Source organism: Rousettus aegyptiacus, unplaced genomic scaffold (genome assembly GCF_014176215.1).
Source record: "Rousettus aegyptiacus isolate mRouAeg1 unplaced genomic scaffold, mRouAeg1.p scaffold_m13_p_8, whole genome shotgun sequence".
NCBI classification, from domain to species: domain Eukaryota; kingdom Metazoa; phylum Chordata; class Mammalia; order Chiroptera; family Pteropodidae; genus Rousettus; species Rousettus aegyptiacus.
Window position 1 is genome coordinate 8,746,673 of NW_023416311.1, and position 22,609 is coordinate 8,769,281.

General features: G+C 46.0%; 1 pseudogene; it reads right to left on the reverse strand.

Moving 5' to 3' along the window:
• Nucleotides 1–5,962: 5,962 nt before the first annotated feature.
• LOC118606976 lies at nt 5,963–6,081 on the reverse strand (annotated as a pseudogene).
• Nucleotides 6,082–22,609: the final 16,528 nt, after the last annotated feature.

Consider the following 22,609-nt stretch of genomic DNA (forward strand, 5'->3'; position numbering starts at 1 on the left):
TAAAAATGGAACTAAATGAAACTAAAATTTATGGACATTATTCTATCTTTAGCTAACAAAATTACAATTGCAATTCTGTTCAGACTAAACAGATGATAAAGCCTGGACTATGTATTTTTTTTTTTTTTTGGTAATAATTTCCTGACAAAAATTTGTTTGAAAGCATGATATGACATCCTTTTCTTACAAGTTTCATAACATGATCATACCGTGAATCATTTTTGCAAAAATACAGGATGCTATCTGTTTCCCAGCAGGCCTAAGTATTTTCATAATGAAGTTATTCTCTTTCAAGCACCTGTCTTGTCTTCTTCATACCAATACCCTCTTCTTAAGTTGTTTCTTGGTCTGAGAATTGTATCAGCCAAATGTTCACTTGTCAGTATTTCTGGGAATGCTTTGAGTAGTTCTCCAACATCACTTACATTAACTTCAGGAAATTCTGTAACTTTGCAAAGATGGCAATTTTATTTTGCAAAGGGTTGCAAATGCTCAGACAGACTAACCAATACCCAAGAAAGAGGATGTTGATGTGATGAACAGAGCCAGACATTGGAGTTCGGCTGATCCACAGTGTAGCTGATTCTATTGGACCAGTGTCAGTTTCCTGGGTCTGATAATGCACCGTAGTTATGTGAGACATTGCCATTGGAGGACGCTGAGGGAGGGACACAATACACCACTTGATGCTACTTTTGCAACATCTTATGAGCTTATAATTATTTCAAAAATAAAAGTTAAAAATATTATAAAAAGAACTCACGGCCAAGAGGAGCCTAAGGAAACACAGAGACTAAGGAAACATGGAGAATAAATGCATGAGAATGAAATGTATAAATTAAAATTATAAATGACCAGATACTTCATTAAAATTTTCTTGTAATGATCACTTTTGATTTCCTAGGCAATCTCATCACCAAGCAGGGAATAGGGGTTATAACGAAATCCTTGGGTTTTCACTAAATTGTCCCTTATTGGCTAGGAATGGACCTTATTCGTCTTTCTGTTTTTAATGCCTACCATAGGGCCTGGCATAGATTAAGCATCTAATAACAACTTAATGAGTGAATAAATGAATGAAGACATGAACAAAGAAGCTAGAAGCCTGGGTTTCTAAGTTGGTCCTGTCATAGCTAAGGCTTGGGAAGGATCGGGCCAGGGGTGTTTCCTTTAGAAGGGGTTTGGTTTGAGTTTGGGACGGAACAGCACTTGCCACAGTGGATGAGAAGTCTGCCGCAGGGATGTGCTCTGTTTGCTCTCAGCAGATGCAGGGAGATGGTGTTTGTCCACATACCTCTCCTGGCTCCCCTAATAAGTGAGGGGGGCTTGGGGAATTTTAAAAGTGGTATGCTTGGGAAAGCCCAGTTTGGGGTGAAGTCACCTCCACTGTTCCCTGGAAGGTGCCCCGAAGCTAAGAATCACCTCTCTCACGCTGCTCAGCCTCAGGTGCAGTAAGGGGGTTTAAGAGTTGGCTTTGTTCTCTGGAAACTAATAACCCCATCTTCAAAGTGGTATCAATTCTTGCACAGTCCCTGCCTCTTTTCTTCTCCCTAAAACTGATAAAAAAAATAAATTCTGCTATCCACGTTTAGTCCCTCTTCCTAGAGCAACTTAGGGAAATTTTCTAACATCATACTACGCATACTGCTAAGCGACTTGATTTTCACATTTTCCTCTTCATGTATTTTGGGCATCCTTCTATATCTGTACCTGCAAACCTCCGTTCTTTGTAATAGCTCCATACATTGCACAGAATGGATACTCTTTTGTTTACCTAACCGATACCTCTTAATGGCCAAAAGTTGGCCATTTGTTGGCCATTTATGTTGTTCGGTGTTGTTACGGACAATGCCGCAATGGTCATTCACCTCGCGATGCCTAGACGGTGCTGGCTAGAGCCAGTTGGCCCTCCCAAAACGCTGCACCTGTTTTCACTCTCCCAACCACAGCACACGGCCTTGAAGCCAAGGCTTTTGAAAGAGAGAAGAAATCACATTGCCCATGATGATGACGCGCACCATACGTGAGAAGAATGAATCTCATTTAACGATGAGCTTTCTTAGCTACTTTTGTTCTACTTCTAATGATCCCCTAACAATCTTGTGGGAATAATGCAACTGGTCACTGGCATTGCTATGATAGTCATTATCTTACAAACATTTAGTGCTAAGCCCATGTGAGATGCCAAGTGGGGGATAGCGCCGGGAGCTAAGGACGGCCAGGAAGAGAGGACAGTCCTTTGAGGTATCCGCTCAGTTGCACGTCTCCCTCCAGCCCCAGCTCCACTACTCAGCTCTTTTTCTTTCTTTTTGATTTTTTTCCAACGTAATGAAATATAACTAACACACAACATCACACAACGTGTTGATGTGATACACTTATATGTTGCAATATGATCACCACCGTAGTGTTAGCCAGCATCTCCATCACATCACATAATTACCACTTGTTTTTGTAGTGAGAACATTTAAGATCTACTCCCTTAGCAACTTTCAAGTACATAGTACGGCACTATTATCTATGTTCACAATACTCTGTGTCAGATCCCAAGAACTTACTCATCTTATAACCGGAAGTTTGTACCCTCTGACCAGCATCTCCCTATTTCCTCCACTTCCCAGGCCCTGCTAACCACCATTCTACACTGTCTTTATGAGTTCATCTTTTTTAGATTCCACATGTTAGTGAGATCATGCAGTGTTTGTTTTTCTCTGTGTAACTTATCTGATTTAGCATAATACCCTCTAGGTCCATCATGTTGTTGCAAATGGCAGGTTTCCATCCTTTTTCACGGCTGAATAACATTCCATCATACATATTTACTACATCTCCTTTATGCATTCATCTGTTGACAAACATTTCACTTGTTTTCATATGTTGGCTATTGTGAATAATGCTGCAAGAAACATGGGAGAGAAGATACCGCTTCGAGATCCTGTTTTCATTTCCTTCAGATATATACCCAGAAGTGAAATTGCTGGATCATATGGTAGCTCTATTTTTAATATTTTGAGGAAGCTCCATATTGTTTTCTATAGTGGCTGCACTACTTACATTCCCACCAACAGTGTGCAAGGGTTCCCTTTTCTCCACATTCTCACCAGCACTTGTATCACTTGTTTTTTTTTTTTTATGACAGCCATTTGAAAAGGCATGAGGTGATATCTCTCTCAGCTCCCTTTAAAGTCAAACTCCTTGAAAGCATTACCTACACTCCTATGTCTCGAATTCCTCTCCTCCCGTTCTCTCTTAAATACCCCCGATCAGGCTGGCGCTCCCACAATCTACTGAAATTGCTCTTGTCAAGAGCAATTTAGGTTCCTGTTGCCTCCATGCTGTTAAAACCAATGATCACAGAGGTAGATACAGGTAAAAGTGGTCAAATATTTGGTGACTAGAAGGAAATTTAACTTTGGGTGGTGAGCACACAATGTAATATACATTTGATATATGATTGAATTGTATACTTGAAACCTATCTGATTTTATTAACCAATGTCACCCCGACAATTTTAATTAATAAATAAACCAGTGGTGACATTTAACTTGAACAACCAGCAGCATCTGGCATAGTCCACGACTCTCTCTCTTTGAAACACTTTCCCCACTTGGGGCTGCTGCTTCTCCTATAGCTTCTCTCCACTGCCTCCACCACCCAAGGCTCTGTCTCCAGATCACTTCTCCTCTCCAGCCACGCTCACTCCTTCGGTGATCACATCCAGTGCCATGGCCTTAAATGCCATCCATATGCTCTTGATTCCAATACTGACATCACCAACCTAGACCTCCTCCATGAACTTTGGACCTGCATGCCCATCAGTCCATGCATCATCTCCACGTGAATGTCCAGCAGACATCTCTAACGCAACACTCAGGGAGGGTGTTGTGGGCTGAATTGGTTCTCCCTCCTCAGAGTCGTCTATTGAAATCCTAGCCCCCAAGTGCCGCTGAATGTGACTGCATTTGGAGACGGGGTCTTTAAAGAGGTAACTAGGTTAAGTCATTAGGGAGGGCCCTAATCCAGTGTGACTGGTGTCCTTGTAAGAGGAGACCGGAACACAGAGGGAAGACCATGTGAAGACACAGGGAGGAGACCGCCATCCACAAGCCGAGGAAAGAGACCTTGGGAGACACCAACCCGGCTGACAACACCTTGAGCTTGGACTTGTAGCCCCAGAATGGCGAGAAAATCAATTTCTGTTGTTTAAGCCACCCACTCTGTGGTACTTTGTCATGGCAGCCCTAGCAGACTAAGACAACGGGAATGTCCTCTTAGCTGGACACAGTCTCTGCCACTCCCTATCGCCTGATCTGGGCTCGCTTTACTCATTTGCATCGCCTCTTTTCTCCTGATGGTGTTTGAGTTTGTACCTACCGAAACGCTACTTGTGGAAAGTAAAAAAGGTAGCTACTTTTTTTTTCTCCCAATTTCTTTTTCCTGGTAAAATCTCATAACATGAAACGGATCGTCTTAACCATTTTAAGCGTGGTTAAATACATCCGCGAGGTTGTGCTGCCATCGCTACCATTCATCTCCAGAAATCTTATCACCTCGTAAAACTGAAACTCTACACCCATTAACTAATAACTCCTCACTCACCACTTCCCCCCGGGCTCTGGCAACCACTAATCTACTTTTGGTCTGTATGAGTCTGACTACTCTAAGTACCCCATAGAATAGGAATCACACCGTATTGGTCTGTTGTGACTAGTTTATTTCACTTAGCATGATGTCCTCAAGATTCATCTATATTGTAGTATATGTCAGAATTCCCTTCCTTGAGGCTGAATAATATTCCACTGTATGGGTAGACCATATTTTCCTTTTTTACTCATCCATCCATGGACACAGGTTGCTTCCACGTTAGGGCAACTGTGAATAATGCTGCTATGAACATGGGTGTACAAATATCTCTTCAAGGCATTGCTTTCAGTTCTTTTGGGTATATATGCTGGGTCACATGGTAATTCTATTTTTTTAATTTCTATGGAACTGCCATACTGTTTTCCACAACAGGTGTACTATGTTACATTTCCACCAACAATGCACAAGGATTCCAATTTTTCGACATTCTCAACGTCTCTGATTCTCTCTCTCTCTCTCCCTCTCTCTCTCCTCCCTACCTTCCTGCCTGCCTGCCTTCCCCTCTTTCCCTCTCTCACCCCTTTGATAATAGCAACCCTCCTACATTATAGTTTTGATTTACATTTCCTTACTGGTTGGTAATGATGAGCACCTTTCATGCATTTATTGCCACTATATAGATGGAGTTGTTGGGTTTTTTGTTGTTGAGTTTTAGGAGTTTTCTACATAGTGCGGATATTATTTCCTTATCAGATATAAGATTTGCAAACATTTTCTCCCATTCTGCGGGTTGTCTCTTAAATCTGTTGATAGTGGCCTTTGATGCACATTTAAAAATTTTCTGTTCAGTCCAATTTGTCTATTTTTTCTTTTGTTACCTGTGCCTTTGGTGTCATACCCATGAAATCATTGCCAAATCCAGTGCTGTGAAGCTTTTCTCCTATGTTTTCTTCCAAGAGTTTTATAGTTTCACATCTTATATTTAGGTCTTTGATCCATTGAGTTAATTTTTATAGCTAGTGCTATTTAAGGATCCAACTTCATTCTTTCACATACAGATAAACAGTTTTCCCAGCACCATTTGTTGAAAAGATTGTCCTTTCCCCCACTGAATAGTCTTTGCACTCTTTCAAAAACCTCCAGAAATCTTATATATGAGGGTTTGTTTCTGGTGCTCTATTCTAGTTCATTGGTCTATATGTCTATCTTTAAAAGTATTGCACTTTTAAAATCAGGAAGTATGGGTCATCCAGCTTTGTTCTTTTTCTTAATTAGTATTATTATTTTTTTTTAGAAGAGGCAACTCTTGGTTAACCTCACAGATTGCAAGGACCTTTTCAGCTTACAATCCCTTATTTTATTATTTTTTATTTTTTTACTCCTACAGCACCTGGTCTTCCTAGGTGGTCTACAATCCAAGTACTAACCAGGCCCGACCCTGCTTAGCTTCCAAGATCAGACAAGATCGGGCTTATTCAGTATAGCATGGCCGTAGACAGCTTTGTTCATTTTCAATACTGTTTTGACTCTTTGGGGTCCTTTAATACTACATATGAATTTTAGAACAGTTTTTTCTATTTCTGCAAAAAAAAAAAAAAAAAAGGCCTTTGGGATTTCGACAAAGATTGCATTGAATCCATAGATTGCTTTGGGTAATATTGACATCTCAACAAAATTAAGTCTTCCAGTCCAGGAACACTGGATGATTCTATTTATTTATGTCCTCTTTAATTTCTTTCAACAATGTTTTATTGTTTTCACCATATAATGCTTCACCTTCTTGCTTAAGTTAATTCATAAGCATTTTATTCCTTCTGATGCTATTGTAAATGAAATTATTTTCTTAATTTCCTTTTTGGTTTGTTTATTGTTAGTGTATAGAAATGCAATTGATTTTTGTGTGTTGACTTTGTATCCTGTTACTTTGCTGAATTTGATTATTCTAACAACTTTTTGTGTGGAATTGTTAGTTTTCTACATCTAAGATCACATCATCTACAAATAGATTTTACTTTTTCCTTTCTAGTTTGTATGCCCTTTATTATTCTTTGGCTGATTGACCTGGCTAGAACTTCCTGCATTATGTTGAACAGAAGTGGCAAAAGGAGGCATCCTTGCCTTGTTCTGATCTTAAAGGAAAAGATTTCAAGTTTTTCATAATTGAATATGATGTTCACTTCGGGTTTTTCGCATACAGTTTTTATGTTGAGGAAGTTTCCTTCTCTTCCTATTTTGGTGTCTTTATCATGAAAGTTTATTGAATTTTGACAAATGCTTTTTCTGCATCAAATGAGGTGACCATGTGGTTTTTCTCCCTTCATTCTGCTAGTGTGGTGACTACACCGATCAATTTTTATATGTTGAACCATCCCTGCAATTCAGGAATAAATCCTTCTTGGTCGTAGTATGTAATCTTTTTAATATGCTCTCAAATTTGGTTTGTTAGTGTTTTGTTGAGGATTCTTGCATCAATGTTCATAAGGGATATGGGTCTGTAGTTTTCTTAAAGTGTCTTTATCTTTGGTATCAGGGTAATGCTGGCTTTAAGGAATGAGTTAGGGAGTGTTCCCTCCTTCAATTTTTTAGAAAAGTTTGAAAAGGATTAGTGTTAGTTCTTCTTTAAATTTTTGGTACAAGTCATCAAAGAAGCCATCAGGTCCAGGACTATTTTTGTTTAGGAGATTTTGGTTACTGATTTAACCTCATTATTAGTTTTTAGGTCTATTCAGATTTTTTATTCTTCATTATTTAGTCTTGATAGTTTTGTGTTTCTAGAATTTGTTCATTTTTCTCTAGTTTATCCAATTTGTTGGCGTATGAATGTTGATACTACTGTTATAATTCCTTTTATTTCTCCTTTTATTTCCCTAGAATTGGTAGCAATGCCCCCGCTTTCATTTCTAATTTTTGTAATTTGGGTCTTCTTTTTTTCTTAATCCATCTAGTTAATGGTTTGTCAGTTTTGTGGATCTTTCCCAAAAAACAACTTTTGGTTTCATAAATTTTCTCTATTGTTTTTCTGATCCCTATTTTATCTCTGCTTTAATTTTTATTATTTATTAAAAAACAATATTTATTTTTAAAATATAATAATTTTATTATTTCCTTCCCGGGATTAGCTTTGGGTTTAGTGTGTCCTTCTTCTTCTAGTTTTTTAAGTTATAAAGTTAGGCTGTTTATTTGAGATCTCTCTTTTTTATGTAAACATTTAGTTATAAATTTCCCTCTTAACTCGGCTTTTGCTGTATCCTATCAGTTTTGGTAAGAATTACTCTTGATCCTCCACCTCAAATGACTCCCAAGCTCACCACCTTCAAGGTGCTGTCTCGCCACATTCATTGGCACAAGCTGTTTTAAGAACCATCACTCATCTGCCGCTCTGTGTTCTTCGGTTCCAGGAAATTTTTTATATTATCTCTTTGGTAATTTCCTCCCTTGTGCTTTCAGTTCTCAGTTTCTGGAATCTCTTCTAGTCAAATGTCAGGCGTCCTGGATCGAGCCTGGAATTTTACCCCTTTCCTCCTGTTTTCTGCATCTTGGTCCTCTTGTTCTACTTTCTGGGAGGTAAGGTACAGCCCCATTGGCATCTGATCTTGTCAGTTCTCAGATGGTCCCCTTTTCCTGCTCTGCGAGTCAATCATCTTCTTTAGCTTTACCTTCCAAAAATGTGTTGATTCTCCTTGCCTGCTTTTATCCCCTCTCCTATTCCCTTTCTCTCTTCCCCTCTCCTTTTTCTTTTTCTTTCTTTTTTTCTTTTTGGTCCATTCCTACGTAAGTTATGTTGATAGTGATTAAGACTGTTCACAGATTTCTCCCAAGAAGAAGAATGAGCAAAGAGGCCTGCCTGTCTTATGTACCTCAGGTTTTCTGCACCCCCCTCCCCTCTTGCTCGATATAGAAAGCAGAATGGTGGAAAGAAATGAAGAAAGTAGAGTGTAGTGAGTTGCATTGTAGCCCCCCAAAAGATATGTCTAAATCCTAACCCTTAGTACCTGTGAATTTGACCTCATTTGGAAACAGGATTTTTTGTAGATGAATTCAGCCTAGAGTTAGTCGGCCTTAAGTCCAACAACTAGTACCCTGTAAGAGAAAGGACAGGAAGATTTGAAACATAAGGACACAGGGGAGAAGGGCATACAAAGATGGAGGCAGAGTTTGGAGTTGTGCTGCCACAAGCCAAGGAATACCAAAGATTTCTGACAGATACCAAGGACTGGAAGAGGCAAGGAAAGACTTTCCCCTAAAACCTTCAGAGGAAGCGTGACCCTGCTGGCACCTTGATTTGGGGCTTCTGGCCTCTAGAACCGTGAGAGGATAAATTTCTGTTGTTATTATCCACCATTTTGTGGGAATTTACTATGGCAGCCCTGGAAGCTAAAGACAGAGCTAGATTCAAATGTGTGTGACCTCGAGCAATGGCTCTACTTCTGGACCCCTTAGTTTCCACTTCATAAAATGGAAAGGGAGACAAAAATATTCTCTCACGGGGTGGCTGGACATTTGCACGCCATGGGATTCCCTGGAGGGGTGCTGGATCCCAGATTGTTGGTCCCCAACTCCAAACTTTACAGATCAGTAGGTCTGGATGGGGCCTGAGAACCTGCATTTTTAACAAGTTTCTAGGTGATGCTGAGGCTGCTGGTTCCAGAACACGCAGGAAGAACCGCAGCTGTAAAGGATCTAACAACTGGGCCAATTAGAAAAAAGTAAACCCCAGAGACACTGAGAAGAACTAAGAGAGAAGAAGCAGAGGGAACAAGCGGGAAAGCCATTGGTTGTGTGTTTGGAGCAGGGTTAGTAGAGAATTTAGAAGGCTGGTTTTCCATCAAGGACGACTTTCCCCCAGAGGGACAATGGCTATGTCTGGAGACATTTTTGGTTAATACAACTGGGGATGTGGTGCTACTGGCGTCTAATGGATGGAGGCCAGGGATGCTGCTAAACATCCCTCAGGGCACAGGACAGCCCAGCAACAAAGGATTATCTTGCCCTGAATGTCAGTGGTGCCAAGACTGAGAAACAAAGACTTAAACCAATGGTTCTCACGTCTGGCTCCATATTAGAATCACCTGGGGCGTTTTAAAGGGTCTGATGGCCAGGTCGCACCTCGGCCCACTACATCAAACTCTCAGGGATGGGACCCAGGTACCTGGTGATTCCAATGAGCAACCAAGGTGACACTGATTGAGAGTTGAAAGCAGTATTCATCCACACAAAGATCTTGCAGGAATCTTTTGAAAGCAGACTCTAATTCAGTGGGTCTGAGACTCTGCGTTTCCAACACGTGATGCCAGAGATGAGCACGTTGGAGATCACCCCTAAGGGCTGGGGCTGTGGAGGTCACAGAGATCTAACTGAATCCTGGAGAGAAGTTTCTAAATCCTTTCTCTGCCTTTTGAGATGTAAATCTACCACACCAAACTGTTTCCTCCAGGACCTGAGTGTTGTCTCTTTGAAATGCAAACACTGGAGAGCTGAACCCTCTCCAGTCCCGAGGAAGGGCATAAGCTCACAGGGCACCTTGCTTCAATGTGCAGCATTGCCTCCTGTCGTAAAGATGGCAGAAGTCTGTTTCTCCTCCAGATAAGCATCAATTAACAAATCTTGGTAGGTGGTCTGGTCACATGGACAAACCCCCTCTCCATCCCTCAGCGCCTCTCCCTTAACAGATGCCAGCTCTTTATTTCAGGGACGTTGAGTCCAGTTCTCGCTGGGCCCTCTGGCTGATTGCAATAGCATGACTGGAAAAAATGGTCCTCAGCACTTTGTTAATGAGTGTCTAGTTTTGTTGATTATTAATGGAGGGAGCCAAAAGAAGAGCTACCTCTAGTTTAGTCTCCTTGAACTTTCCCATCTCTTGTCTGGGTCCTCATTGGCCAGTGGAAGCCAGGGGGCCTGGAAGCCTGTCTGCTGAGTAGTCCTCGCCTGTCTGCCCGCCGCCACACACCCCGCCCCCAACCTGTGCCCCTTGCAGAGTGCAGGTGGGGAAGGGAGCAGAGGTGGAAGGGCCCATCTGGAGGGCAGCAGAAGGGCGCACTCAGCTTCCTCTGGGGTCTTCTCAGTACAGTGTAACAGCAGCCGTGTCATTGTTTTACCTTAGCACAGTCCTGAAAAAGCCCTGCTTGCGGAGCACGTGTTCCCGAGTCCCGCATGCTCCCTCCCATCCAGCCAGTCCCAGCCACACTGAGACACGTGGGCTCTCAGGGTGATTCTGATGTCATCATAAGGTGCACTGCTCGTGCCTCTCAGATTCAGCACGTTAAGGCTTTGAAGTGATTGTGTCTGTCCATGGCCAAATCCCAGACAAGAGAAGTAGCAGTCTGGTCCAAACCCCAGCTTTCAGTTTCAGGCTGAGTGTGGGCTCTTGAGGCCAAGCTATGGCCAAAGACTCAAAACATCTCCTGATTCTGCAACCTCAGGAAATCCCCTAAAACTCCCGGTGGCGGCGGTTGGAGGCTCTGGATGTGGGGGTGTGGTTTCCCTCTAGCGCAGTCCCACCCTGAGGCTTCTTCCTTTGGACATGGAAACAGGAAAAAGGGATTCCTGGGAGGAGAGGCTTATGAACAATGGGCTGTCACCCTTTACCAGGGTACAGAATATTTTAAATCCGGAAAGGAAAACAGAACCATGCTGTTGGAAGGCAGGGAGGGCAGTGGTCTCCCTGCAGGGAGGGGATGGAGATGGGGACTCAGGGCTGGAAATGGCCCGCTTCTCCATCTGGGTGCTGCTGGTTGCACGGGACTGCTCCCCATGTGAAAACGCATTAACTTGTACATTTATGATTTCTGTATGTGTGTTATGTTATACTTCCATTAAATTGTTGTTGTTGTTTTTGATTCAGTAAAGCTTTGGAGAACAGTCCGGTAGTTACTCAAAAGGTACAAAAGGTACATAGAATTACTATCTGACCCCGCAAGTACACTAAGTATTCACCAGAGAAATGGAAACTTATGTCCATATAAAAACCTGTACATAAATTTTTATAGCAGCATATTCCTAACAGCCAAAAGTGGAGACAAACCAAACATCTACCATCAGACAAGCGGATAAATCAAATGTGGTCCAGCCATGCAATGGAATATCATTTGGCAATAGAAAGGGACGAAGTACTTATATCTGCTACGACATGGATAAGCCTCGAAAACATTATGCTCAGTGAAAGCAGCCAGACACGAAGGACGACATACTGCACTTGTATGAAATATTTAGAGTAGGCAATGTATAGAGACAGAGAATAGATAAATGTGCACCTACGGCTGTGGGGGCGGAACGGATGGAGTTTGGGACATAACGAATAAGGGGTGTACGGTATCTTAGGGTAATGAAAGTGTCCTAAAATTGATTGTGGTGGTGACTGGGCAACTCTGTTTATAGACTAAAAGCCACTGAATTGTACACTTTAAATACACAATGTGTATGGTATAGGTATTACATCTCGATAAGGCTGTTATAAAAAATTCAGTAGGATGGGGATATAAAGTATAGTACAGGGAATATAGCCAATAATACTGTAAAAACTAAGTATAGTACCATGTGGGTACTAGACTAATTGGGGGGATAACTTTGAAAATTATATAAATGTCTAACTGCTATGCTGTACACCTGATACTAATATAAAATAATACTGAATGCCAACTCTAATTAAAAATTTTCTAAAAAAAATTCAGCAGGGCATCAGTGGTGGAAAGGACCCATAGCATCCAAATGAACAGCGGCCAGGTACACCTGCGGTGCCACACCAGTGCTGACCAGGTGACCCCAGCCAAAGGGCAAACACAGTGGTCTGTTCGCTTCTCAGGCCCAGAATTCTTGGGAACCAAGAATTCTGAACGCAGGAGGTATACAAAGAATGGGACCCAGTTCCTGGGCTCCCTGGATAAGGGGTCCTGGGAGAAGGGTGAGGGTTGACATAATTTATTCGAGAAGGGATCCCACGAAGGAAAGGAAAGCAGAACAAGTGAGTGGTGGAGACGCAGAGTGAGGGAGATGGGGTGTTTATCCGCCACCCCAGGGCTGCTCCTGGGGATTCGCCGCCTCCCTCTTGCCCAGCACAGGCGGAGAGCCCACGGTGAGGATGGCCACCATCTGCACTGAGTTACTGGGCGTGCACTAGACTTGTGTGTACCAAGGAATGTGGGAGAGCGGCCCTCAGGCGCTGCAGACCCCTGGGCGAGCTCGGCTCCGCAGGCCTGTTCCCCTACCTGGAGGGTACACAGGAAAGGCGTCGGGGCAGCATTCTCCACCAGGACATTGAGCCCCTTGGGGGATGTTGGCAATGTCGGCGGACATTTTTGGTTGTAACCACTGGGTGGTGGATGCTTGCGCATCCAGTGCGTATAGATGGTAGGTAAACACCCTACAGTGCACAGGACAAGATTCCACGGTAGAGTTTTCTGGCAAAGTGTCCCTAGGGTCATGGTGTGGAAACCTGGGCAAAGGAGGGTGCTAAGAGTGAGTTCTAGCCAAGCCCTGAGTGCACCCAGAGAAGGCTGACGCCATGCTAGTCAGTAATGACTGTCCCCTCAACAGGACTAGGGCCCCCGCCTGCCCCGCTCCAACCCTGCTATAGATCTTTTCTTCCCTGACCCTACCTCAAACAATGGGCAATGGGGAAAGAACCCAGGACCATCACTAGGGCCTGGAGTTAGTCTTAGCAGCCCCCGCTCCTCAACCTGAGCCCCAGATTTTGAGGCAGTGTGATCTGGAGACAAGTCTGAGGTTCGGGTCACACACATCTGAACTCGGTCTCAGCTCTGCCACTTACCAGTGGAACCTTGGCCAAGGTGCTTAACGTCTTTGGGCCATGAGAGAAGGAGCACTTGGGTTCTGGAGAGTCTGCCCTTGTGGCTTTTAGATCAGGACTCAAAAGGAAGCCTCTGTTTTTTTGTGGCAAGCATCTTAATGCTGAAGGTCCCCCTCTCTGTCTGGCAGTCCCGAGAACCTCTCATCATGGCTGGTTTCTGCTCCTACGGGGCCTGGATGACTGCCTGTCCCTTTAAGAGGTGTCCCCAAACACGGGCCACAAAGCCAACATTTAACTCAAACTATCCCAAACATAACTCCACAATGGATGAACATCCATCTCACCATTTTTGCAGGTTGCAGGGCATGAGAAAAGATACACATATGGCTGTTATAACGAAGACCAATGTAGAAGTGTATTTCTCTCATGTAACAGTGTGCGTACAAGCCATCCAGAACAGGAAGAGTGGCTCCATGGTACAGAAATCCAGCCTCCCTCTTTTGCTTGGCTTTCCCATCTTCACTCACAGCCTCCACCTCAGGATCCAAAATAGCTGCTCCAGTTCCTGTCATCACAACTGCATTCCAGGGGGAAAGGCACCAGCTCAAAGTGGTACAACTAACTTCTACTAGCTTTGTCACATGACCACACTAACTGTAGGGGAGGCCAAGAAAGATAGTCTTCAATTGATTGGGGCATGAGCCAACTAAAATTCTTTTTCAGTGTAAGAAGATATTGAGGTCAGCTAGTAGTTTTTGCCACATCTAAGAATAGAACAGAGAAAATTTTCTTTTTATTTGTGTGATTGGATGAATGCTCAGACTAAGTGGTGGGAGGAGAAGCCTCCCAAACCCCAGCAGGGTAATGGGCAAGAGGCTAGAGTCAGGAAGAAGTGCCTCTGGAAGAGCTGTCAACGTTTTCCTTTGGTTACCTAACAGACATGCATCAAGCATCAACTCTTTATCCACCCAGAGCAGGCACTGGATGTGTGGAGCAGGAGAAGTGGGGAAAGACCTGGTTGTTTCCAACTGACGGGTTATCAATTTCTTGCATGCCTTCATTACCTCAGCCTGTTCACTGAGCACCCACTATATGTCAAGCCCAGGCAGAGGATGCTGAGGAGAAAACAAAGCCAGCCTAACCCTGAAAGATTCTCACAATGAATCTGCAGTGCCCACAAGCCACACGGGAAAAGCCTTCTATTTAGAGTCCTATTTGCTGGGGAGAGGGATGGGGAGCGGTAGATGGCCTGGTCGGAGCCCTGGACCCCTGCCCCACCCCAAGTCCAGCTGTGGCCCTTCCCCTCTTTTCTGGCATCCAAGGCCTAAGCTGGGTACCCATGGGCTTCTCTTAGAGGCATGGGGGATCCCTTTCTTTTGAGGTCACCTAGAAGAACTTTTAAAAATGCTGCCAGGGTCCCATCTCAGACCAATTCATTCAGAGTCTCAGGGTGGGGCAGAGCATGGGTCTTGTGAAAACATGTCCAGGGGATTCTAATGGGTTCAGAGTCCCCGGGCCTGAAGAGAATGCACCGTGCCAAGTTTAATTGGGAATGAACTTTTGTCTTTTGGGTCACGCGAGATCTGAGCAGGAGTAAACAAGGACCACTGGACTAGGGTTCACTGGAGTTCATTCATCAATTATGTATAGTGGGCCAATCATGAGTCAGGCACTGTCCTGGGGCTGGAGATATGGGGTGGGGGTGGGGGAAACAGTCAGGACCTGCTTTCATGCTGGTGGAGACACTGGCAGTAAACAAAGACACCACCTGGATCCTTTCAGAGAAGATGCTCTATTGTGTGATGTGTCGAGTGAACGGGGTCATGTGGGGTGCAGAGTATGTGGGTGCTGCGTTTGTCTCCCTGGGCTGCTTACATAACACACCATGGACTGGGCGGCTCAAAACGACAGGAATTTATTTTCCCATGGTTCTGGAGGCCAAAGGTCCGAAATCAAGGGGTCAGAGGGTTGGTTTCTTCTGTAGGCCCTGAAAGAGAATCTGTCCCACACTTGTCCTCACTTCCGGGGCCATTATCAATCCTTGGCATTGCTTGGCTCGTGGATGCGTCATTCCAATATCTGCCTCTGTCCGCGCATGGCCTTCTTCCTTCTTTCTGTGCATCCTCTGCTCTCCCTGTAAGGACCAGTCACTAGATTGAGGGCCCACCCTGGGACTGCAGAATGATCATCACATCGCTAGATTCTGAATTACATCCTCAAAGACCCTTTTTCCAAATAAGGTCACGTTCTCTAGTTCCAGGGGTTAGGCTGTGGACATATGTTTTCTGGGGCTGCATTCGGCCCCCCTTAGATAGGCTGTGTCTCCGTGTGAACCATTCCAGAAGGCGACCCCAAGGCAAGGATGTGAGGGGATGGAAGGAAGCAGGGCTGGGAGACGGGAGAGTGAGCTGGGGGGGGAGCCAATTTGGGGCGTGTTACTAAGCAAATGAGCACTGTGGGCAACTGGGGCTCAGTCCTGCTGGGGACTTCCGGGAGACTTCATGCAACAGGAGCCTCAGAGATACCCAGCTACTTGTGGGGGGGCAAGGGCTATGGGGCATTTAGCCCCCATACGGGTAGGATAAAAGTCACAGGGTGGGGGAGCTCCTTTGAGCTTTGCCAACCCACTGCTGGGCCTAGAAGGCTCTGGAGGAGAGAGAGCACCCCTAAACAAAAAACAGAGGGTGTCTGCAGGCATGGGGACCATGAGTGCTGAGAGGTCCAGGGGGGACACAGACTGTGGCTACTCTAGGAAGTGACATTTGAACTGCCACTTGAAGTCTATGAAAGAGCTAGCCACATGAGAAAAAGGTGCCAGGGCATGTGGAGGGCATGCCAGGCAAAGGACACAGCAAGGGCAAAGTCTCTGAGGCAGGAGTGAGCACGTGCACTCCCAGAACAGAACAGCAAGCATGGCAGTGTGGCTGCTGTCAGTGAGCCAGGGAGGGTGGAAGGAGCCAGATCGGGGAAGTCTCCAGGGCTGCAGTGCTGCCAAGTTCAGGGCTGGGGTTGGATTGCGCAGACGATGGGAAGCCTTTGCAGAGCTGTAAGCAGGATTCGACAGAATCTGGTTACTGTTTGACAACAACCTCTCAGTGTGGCCTGGGAAATGGATCACAGGAAGGTGAGTCAAGGGCAAAGTGGAGAAATTGCCTTGTGAGGAGCCTGGCTCTGTCTCATTCAGCTTATGGCCTCAGTCCGGTCCCTCCTCTTCTCTGGCCCCCACTTCCCATTTGAAAAGTGAGTCCAACAAGCCTGGCCTCGTCTGCCTCATGTGCTTCAGAAGGATATTTGGTGACTGTTGAGATCCTGTGAGCAGAAGTTCCTCAAGCACAGTTGGGTGACGGCCCCCTTGGCTGTGGCTGGAGCAGAGGGAGAAGTCTTGACACAGCCCCTTAGGCAGAAGTGGCCATGCCTGGGCCAATCAAGTTCAGGGTGGGGCCTCTGCCGTATGGCAGGGTTTTTCCGAAAGTGAACTGAGCTAAAATTATGAATGATGAATGCAGTGTCCTGAAGGCATGAAGTGAGTCTGAGAAATGAAGACTTGAGTCTTCAGGGTACCTTGGCCACGTCCAACCAGCCCTGGGGTTGCTGGTCATCTCATCCAAGGCTCTGAGCGGCAGGAGTTATGGCTGACTAGTCTCCGTAACTGGCAACACGGCACCGACTCACCATTCACATCTGAACATGAGGAATGTTGAACTGAATTCTTGGAGGGCTGTGTAACAGCAGAAGCTTGGGTTTTCCCGATGGTGTCCAAGTGCCGTCCTGTTTCAGTTAATGCCCCAAATCTCGATGTGCCCCCACTCCGCCTGCTTGGGTGCCAGGAGGTTCAGCCTTGTCCATGGTCCTTCTCAAATACAACCAAGGCCCCAAGGCTGGCTATAGGTATCTGTAACAGTGAGTACTCATTTATCACGAGTTTACCATCTGCCAGACACTTTATGTGGGAAAGGATGGTTATCACTCCTGTTTTAGAGCTGAGGAGATAGAACCCCAGACACATTAATTCACCTTGTGAAAGATGCTGATAGATACCCATTGAAAGCCATCTTCTCTATCCTTTATAAAAACAGAAGTGTAGTCAAGCACACAACGGGACTGCATTTCCCAGCCTCCCTTGCATTTGGGTGTGGTCATATGACCAGATGCTCTCCAGTGGCATCCTCTGCCTCTTCTGGGTCCCCTAAGAGAGTTGGCTCTGCCTCCTCCATGTTCTCCTTCCTCTTCCACTTTCTGGATATGGAGGACAATGAGTCTCGGGTACAGTGGAAACACCTGATAGCAAGAAACTGGGTTCTTCCAAGCAGAGAACTGTCCTGCCAGCTTGAACACCAGCCCACAACTATTAAGGGAACAAGAGATAAATTTCCCTCATGTGAAGGCTTAGAAAATGTAAGGCCTGTTTGTTACAGCAGCCCAGCCTGGGCTATTTCACAGTGCTCAGAACGAGACAGAGCCAGAATCTGAACCAGGCTGTCAGACTCCTGAAGTGTCTGCTCTTATGTGCCGTGGTGTATGGCCATGAGGTTGGTTCTACAAGCACCAACGTCCCCAGCGCATCAAGCTCTGGTTCATTCTCTCACCTCTGCTGGCCTTGGCTACGCTCAACTGCTGGTGGGGTTAGAGTCACAGGTTCATGACCACAGCCACTGCTGAAGGTGGCAGAAGGTGGAGCCGGGGCCATTGCACTGCTGCCACTGTCTGTGGAGCTGGACAGGGCACAGAGATCCCGGGTGGGCTGCCAGCCAAGCGGGGACTCAGCTCAAACCCTGATGCTCTCGCGGGATGACGCTGCCATGCATTGGGTCACCCGTTCCCCAGACAGCATCGCCGCCCCCCTCTTCATGTCATGCTCTAGCAGGTGACCCACAGCAAGACTGCAGGGGCCCCCAGGCACACTGCACACAAGCACTTAAGTGCCAAGGTGGTTGAGGTGGGGACTGATTTGGGCGCCGCTGTTCACATGCCTGGAGCCGCCACTCTTCCTTGACCCCAAGCCTTGGTGCTAAGTCAAATCTCCCACTGTGAGACCCTTATTTCCTGCCAGTTGTCCTCATTTCTGGTGCCCCTTCCCGCGTACAGATGCCGCATTTCACGAGTTGTGTTTGGTTATAACTGAGCATCCACAAGGAGGGGTTTTGGAGCTGAGGGGTCCCCTTTCTCCAGGGCTCCTCAGCCCCTCTATAAATGAGGCTGACGGGCATGAGGGCTCTGCGTACCTCTGCCTGCCAACGGTCCTTGAGTGCCAGCTGACTCAGGGTACACATGGACTGGGGGTGAGTGAGTATGGTCTACCTCTATCCCCAGGGGCTCCAGACCCAGCTCGTGTGGCCTGTACCTAGAGAGAGGAAGGCGCTGAGAGGCCAGGGACTCGTTTGGGGTCAATTAGCACAAAGAAAGTGGATGGCAGGTGTGAAGTGAAGGTTCCACCTAGTGCGCCCAATGCATGGCAGGCAGCGGGCGCCCACATCCTCTGACCTCTTCCCCACCCCTGAGTGCCCGCTGCACCACAACAGGACCCTCTGCGCCTCTTTGCTAAGGACAAGCCTCTCACTTCGCCTGTGTGTGCTCAGAGCCGGAAGTGCCTGGGAATTCCCATCCCTGCTGGGGACAGCCCTTAGCCAATGGCTGCTGGTGGGGGAGTATAAATACCTCCACTTCTTCATTTGAGTGGAGACTCGAAGTGAGCCATGGTTACCTTCTTTTACGGGCTGAATTGTGTTCCCCCTCCCTAAATTTACACACTGAAGTCCTAACCTCCAGTACCTCAGAATGTAACGGTATTGGGATTAGTAACGATGAGGTCATGCTGGAGTCGCGTGGGCCTTCAATCCAACGTGACTAGCATCCTCATAAAAAGGGGAAATGTGGATAGGGACACACGCATGGGGTGAATGCCACGTGAGAGCTGGAGGGATGGTGCTACAAGCCAAGGAAGTCCCGGAAGCCGGGGGACAGGCTGCGACAGGTCCCCTCCCAAGGGCCTTCAGAGAACACGTGACCCTGTCAACACCCCAATCTGGCCCCCGGAACTATGAGACAAAAAACTTTTGTTATTTAAGCCACTCAACCTGTCATGGCAGCCCCAGGAGACTGATACGCCTCTGTGGGACTTTGCCTAATATCACATGCCTGGGTGGCCTTCCTCCGTCACAGCACATAGCCCTGCGCTCCCTGGGGACACTGCCTACTACCTCACATTCACCTGAATCATTGTCACAGGGTAACGTCAGCTTCTGGGAAACTTCACCGAAGACAGTGGGTTCTAAGGAAAGATGGCATCTTACCAGAGGCAGGTGGAGAATGTAAACGAGCTACCTCGTCACTGGGTAGAGTGAACGCCACCTAAAGGGAGACAGTCGCTGCTCAGCTCCCGCCACGGGGGACGCAGGCTTGATGCTGCCTGAGCTTCCAGGTTCTCAAGAGAAACTGGAAATGTGGATTTCAAAATAAAAATGTGGTATCTGATTTTTTTTATAAGCTCGCAATTAACTCCATTAACTCCATTCGTTTGTTTGTTCTTTTAAACTACTTAGGTCGAATCCAAACACGTCTTGCACCTCAAGCCCCTGCTTTGCAACCTCGGGTCAAGAGCTTGGCAAGGAAAACAAGACCCTTACGTGTGCTGCCTACCAGAGACTCACTTCGGATTGAAAGACACACACGGACTGAAGGCAAAGGGATGGAAAAGGATATATCATGGAAATGGAAATGAAAAACAATCTGGGGTAGCAATACTTACACCAGACAAAACAGAGTTTAAAACAAAGGCTATAACAATAGATAAAGAAGGACCCAGTAATCTTATTTCTGGGTATTTATTTGACGAAAACGAAAATATTACTTTGAAGGGACATGTGCATCCCTATGTTCATTGCGGCATTATTTACAATAGCTGAGACACAGAGGCAACCCGGGCGTCTATCAATGGAGGAATTGATGAAGAAGAGGTGGTACACCTATACAACGGAATATTACTCGGCTATAAAGATAAACAAAGAAATGCGTAACAGAATGAAATCTCGCCATCTGCAACAACATAAATGGATCTAGAGGACAGTGTGCTGAGTGGAGTACGTCGGGCAGAGAAAGACAAATGCCATATGATTTCACATACATGTGCAATCTAAAGAACAAAGTGAACAAATAAAACATAAACTCACAGATACAGAGAACGTTGTGAGAATTCCCAGATGGGGGGGGGGGGTGTTGGGAGGGTGACCAAGGGGAAGGGATTAAGAAGTACAAATTGGTGGTTACAAACCAGTCATGGGGATGTAAAGTACAGCATGGGGAATATAGTCAATAATATTGTAATAACTATGTGTGGTGTCAGATGGGTACTGCATTTACCGAGGTGATCACTGCCTAAGTTATATAAATGTTATGTAAAAGTTATATAAATGTTATATAAACGTCTAATCACTCACTATGTTGTATACCTGAAACTAATATAATATTATATGTGAACTATAATTGAAAAATAAAAATACTTTAAATAAGAGAACAAAGCCTAAGGATGTGATGCTAAAAAAAAAAAAAAGAAAAAAAAAGAAAAAAAAGAAAAAGAAAAGACAAGGAAAAAGAGCTTGGCAGGACTTCACACCCCACCTCTGTGTGATGGGCAGAGCTCTAAGCCAGAGGCAGGAGACCCGAGATCTGCTCATGGTTCTACCACTGTTGCCTGTGCGCATCTGCTTTAAAAAGAACCAATCCGAGCCTCAGTCTCCTTATTCGTAAAATGGGCACCATCTCGCTCACCTTGCTTACCTCCTGGGGTGGTCATAAAGGCAGACTGACATAATTACTTTAGCAAACACAATGTGCAAGCAATGTCCTAAGCATGTGGGCAAATGCTAACTCTTTGACTCCTCCCACCAGCCCTCGGAAAGAGGTGCCATAATTATCCCCATTTCACTCACCAGAGAACTGAGGCTGAGAGGTCAGGTAACTCTCAAGACCTCTCAGCTGACAGGTGGTGGAACTGAGCTTCTGATCTAGGCACGCTGACTGCCGAGTCTGTCAGCCACCACACATGGCTGCCTCTCAGAAGGTGTTAAAATACTTTACACACTGCTTTTTCTTTTATTAATGTTATTATTAACAATATTATTGCTGTTATTGTTGTTATTATTATCATTGGTATTGTAAATGGGGAGGGAGGGATGGATAGGAGGCCCGCAGCCTTCTCTTAAGGCAAGCTTTCTCAGTCAGCAGCTACTGCTCCTGGGAGCAACCCAGCGTGGGCTGACATGCTTGCACATGCTTCCTGACCCATCTGGATGAGGCCCATGTGGAGCCAAACAACACCACCTTTTCTCCTCAGTCAAGCATTTCCCGTAAGTGGTGGCTCCCTGCCTGCTGGCTCGCAGAGGCCTGGCCAGCAGCCAGGAGGTGCCCGGGCTCCTCCTCCATGAGGTCAGCGCAGGCCAGGGCTTCAGAGCTGGGGCCTGGGCCAACTAGTCCCCGCGGCCCACCCCATCCCAATCTGTGTCTGTGGTGTTTGAGAAAAACCTAGCTCCGGACCAGACTCTGGGCGGGAATCCAGGCTTCTGTTTGTTCTGACCGGAAGCATCGTCCTCTGTGCAATGGGCCTCGATGTCTCCGCACATCTCCCAGCGCTGTTTGTCTCTTCTTCACTTACTCACCAGGCACATATCCAGTGCCCACAGTGTGCCCCGCAGCATGCTAGGCGGACAGGAGGGCCACCTGTTCTTATGGTGATAATACCTTGGGGGGGGGGGCGCAGAAATGAGGAGGAGCAAGATTGCCAAACTCATAAGAAAACAAGACAATTAGAGTTCATGGAAAGTGCTAGCTCCTGCGTCGAGATCCCAGACTAGAGAGGGACTGAGTGATTGGGTGGGACATGAACTGGGAGCCAGGGAAGGCGTCTTAAAGGGAAATCTCGTATTTTCAGTCCTAAGAAAAGATGGAGGGGAGGGGGGCTTCTGGCGAGCGAAACAGCAGGTGTACAAGGCCCTGAGGTAGGAAGGGGGTGGGAAGTTTCTGCAAATCTTAGTTTGGTGAGTGTCACCAGAGCATGATGAGTGGTGGAGGGCAAGGTGGGACAGTCTGGCAGGTAGGTGCCCACCAAGCAGGGCCCGATGAGGGCATAGCAGTGAAGGCCACCTTCTCTAATGGGGGTCACTTGACTAGACCTCCAGCTCCTAGAGCAGAGACCAGCATTATGATCTTCCTGGCACTGCATCCATGGGAGGGACCTGCCACCTCCTGCTACTCCAAGAGGAGGCCTGAGCTCCAGGAGGACAGCCAGCT